Source organism: Crocuta crocuta, unplaced genomic scaffold, assembly GCF_008692635.1.
Source record: "Crocuta crocuta isolate KB4526 unplaced genomic scaffold, BGI_CrCroc_1.0 scaffold938, whole genome shotgun sequence".
Lineage (NCBI taxonomy): Eukaryota > Metazoa > Chordata > Mammalia > Carnivora > Hyaenidae > Crocuta > Crocuta crocuta.
The window spans coordinates 177,492-181,589 of NW_027530858.1; positions in this window are offsets into that span (position 1 = coordinate 177,492).

A 4,098-nucleotide genomic window follows, 5' to 3' on the forward strand; every position below is an offset into this window, starting at 1 on the left:
CCCCACAAGCAAAACGTTATTGGTAGTCATGAAAAGAAGACAAAAGAAAAATTATTGATAAAGAGAACAAAGAAAAGAAATCTAACCTAAGAATTATGGAGGTTACTGAGAAAGATATCAGAACCAATAATCAAAGACATAATTGGAGAAACCTTTTGTTTTTTTTTAAAGACAATGAAAAGAGACCTGTACTTAAATATATCCTGACCAAAACAAATTTGTATTGGAGGATGAAGAAAAATTCCTACAAGTATCCAGAGAGACAAATAAACAGGTTACCTATAAAGCTGCAAAATTTAATCTAGCTTCAAACATCTGAGCCACACACTATGTTCCAAAAGGCAACAAATGAAGCAACATCAACAGAAGTTTGAGGGGAAATATTGTGAAATAAGAGTTATAAGCTGTCTAATTATCTTTCATGTGTAGAGAAACAGTCTTTGATAGTCAAAGATTCATAGGACAATAAAAAAGTTTAATTGTACTATCATATATAATTTCTTAAAATAGACGCTTGGACTATACAACCACTACCCAAATTATAAATGAGTATTTATAATTAACAAACAGGGAAGTAATGATATAAAAAAGACTGATGCTTTTGCTACCATAAAGGTCCAGGGGCCTCATGTTAACAGTAGCAATGCAGTAAAGTTTGGTAGAAAAAAACATAAGACTGATTAGGAAAAGATCTGTGTTCATCATTATTATTTGGTTGTGAGCATCAATAATCTGACTCAAACTATATTCATATTCAAATCCATAGTTATATTTACATTAAGCTAGATTAAGCTAGTTTGAGCTGGATTATTGTCCATATAATTTCTCTGATCCATAATTTCTTCTTTTATGAAGTAAAGATAACAATAACAATGATGTTTACAGTGAGGAAAATAAATAATGTAAGCATACGAGAGTACAATACAATTTTAACAAATTGCCATAGTTCAGGTAGAGAGCTTAGCTTCAAATTCTCTAGCAAAAGCAACACCTCTTGAAAGCAACACCTCTTGTGTCCACTTGGAAGAGTCCTTTTCATGTCATTTGGCTCCTTGCCCCACAATTCTTAGTTAAAATACATCACATAAGACAACATGGATCTCTTTATGCCCCTGAAATTAATAAGTTCTTGATTTATCCAGATGTTTATATGCACCTCACTGGTCCACAGAAGAACTTTTGACTGATTTATAAGGTCCTCCAAAATAAAAAAAAAACTTTATATATCTACTCTTATTTTTAACTGCTCTTACTAAATCTTCATCCCAGTCTTTGTTCCTTCTACATAGATCATGTCTCAACTGGATCAGAATATATGTTAAATATAATTGTCTTGGTCTACATTGTCTAATCCTTTCCGTACTCCCAAGCCATACCATATTCCTCTATAAATTCCTCTGCCATGACAAATTTCGAGATTTTCTAAAACTCAATTTTAAATAACATGGTTACATTATTTTTAGCATTTAGCATAGTCATATTCTCAAACTGATTGTATGACACAATTTACTATACCTTTCAGTGTTCCATGTGTATTCATATCACATCCCCAAATCAAGTGTAATTTCCTTTGGAAGAAAAACATGTTCATCATGAAGAGTTTTTAATGATGTGGGAAAACACTTATTTGAATGAAATAAAGTGTTGTTGAATAAAAAAAGAAAGACAAAAAATTGTATATAGAGTGTGATCTCTACCACATAAAAATGGATAGAAAGTAGAGTAGAAGCAAATATGCTAAAATAATAACAATGTTTTCCTCTGAGTGGTAAAGTTATAGGTGACCGATATTTTCTGCCTTAAACTTGCCTTTTTATTTTTTTTCTAGGGGTATGTACTTTTATATTCAGGAAAAAATGAGTAAAATCCAAGTTTTACTCATGATGAAGATATGTTCAAGAAGATACTTTGGTGTTTCCTCTAACAGTTACATTATAGACCCGTTGGAACAGTTCCATGGCTTTCTTTTAAATCACATTTCTATTGAGAATCACATGTTTCCTTTGCATTTCCTCAAACTTCAAGTTAACCATCTGTATTGGTTAGGACAGTTTTGATTTCTGGCAAGAAGTAAATCTCAATAAAAGTGTCTAGACAAAATGGGGTACTGATTGGCTTAGAGAACAGAAATATCAAAACTATCACTGATTTTTTTTATTTTTTTCAAGTTTTAATTCAAATTCTAGGTAATTAACATATAGTGTAATAGTGGTTTCAGTAGAATTTACTAATTCATCACTTACATAAACACCCACTGCTCACCACAAGTGCTGTCCTTAATAACCATCACCAATTTAGCTTAAAACTATGAATAACTTTTGACAGAGTTTGATCAAGAAATTCAAGATATTATCAGGGTCCCATCTCTGTTATCATGTAAGACTCTCTTTTTTCCTATTCCTTCAAATTTTGCCCTCAGGCCATCTCTCTCTCCTCATGGTGTCAACAATGTTGCTATCATCCAAAATCATGAATTCTAACTGTACTAAACCCACTGGAAAAAAACAAAGTCTTAATTCTAGCATTCTCAGCAAAACTTCTGTGGTTCATTATGATTGGACTGGATCACATTATTTGCCTACCTGTGACCCATTTATTAGGTAAATGCCATGTACTGATTAGTTTAGGCCAATCTAGATCCATTTGAAGCTGGATGTAGAATCAATTTCATGTAAATCAATTGGCTGAGAACATGGGTGGGCTAAAAAAAGGGTAGTTTCTAAAGGAAATTTAGAGTACTGTTACATGATAGAGGAGAGAATCAGTGGTGGATAGGAAACCCAGGATATCAAAACTTAGCTATCCTTTTTAGCACTCAATAAATTTTCTCTCTCTCAATGAACATTTTTTTCACTTGTTGCAGCACTGGGTGAAACAATTTCAGGAGTTAAATTTTCTTAGTTTCACATAAGAACTAAAAGCATAGGGTGAATTATTCATATCATAGACTGAGCAACCATGGAATCTGATGTATTATTCAACATATCAACTAACTCTCTTGTCCAACTAATACGATCACTTTCTTACTTTTTTCCATATGTCTTTAGCAATAGATGAAAAAACAAAGGTTTTTTCCATTTAAAACAATGTTATTTTTTTATGAAAGAGTGACCATGTCATTCATTAGCTAAGTACTCCTTCATATATACTTGCTATGTATATATATAAATTTTTGCCTTACTACAATAAAAAAGTCACTAAATCTAACTTTTATATGACTCATAAATTATATACCAAACTGGGAATATTTGAATCATCTACAGTATATTAGATTAAATCATATGAAAATGCCAATATTTAACTACTTTTGATCTAAAACAAAGGCAATTTCATGTGATGTAGAAAAAAACATATACATGTGCACATGTACACATTCATTCTGGTAATTAGGAGTGCAGCAAAATAGTTTGGCAAACTATAAATGCCAATTTGATCATTTGATCACTTCATATTTTACATTGTGATTGATGGGAAAGGCAGCAAAAATACACTCATGGATATACAGAAGAAATGATACAGTTCAATCCTTTTTATAAAAAGGCAATTGATAACCAACTTTACTGTTTTTCTACTTGGCTTTATCTTCCTCTAAATTCAAATATGCCATAGTACTTCTTGTGGTTTCTTTTCAATACACTCACTGAATGAGCCTAAATAACTTCTACTAACACCTTCAATGTCCTTCACTGTTTAGCTACTAATGATCTAAACAAACTCTGACCTAAATAAGAAAGACATATCCCACCAAGTACTTTTGTTAATATTTTGTCTGAAAAACATATTCCAGTAAAAATCCTTATTGCTTCTTCATCTAGCTTCCCTTTTTGGTGATCCAGTTTATTCCAACCCAGAGTTCTCTTATTTTTCCTTGCCCTTAAAATTGAAGCAGCCTAAGTAACAATAAATAGACACAAGACAATTTTCCTGCAAAATTGTTTCACAAGTACAACAATCAAATGATGTAGGTAAAACCTAGTGTTTTCCTTACCATTTCAAGATCTCAAGCAGCCCCATGCTTTAGTTAGCTGCCTTCTTTTAACAACAGTCCAAAAGAAGACCCTCTTCAAATTGTTATAGTTTTGAGGCTTCTTCTTAGAG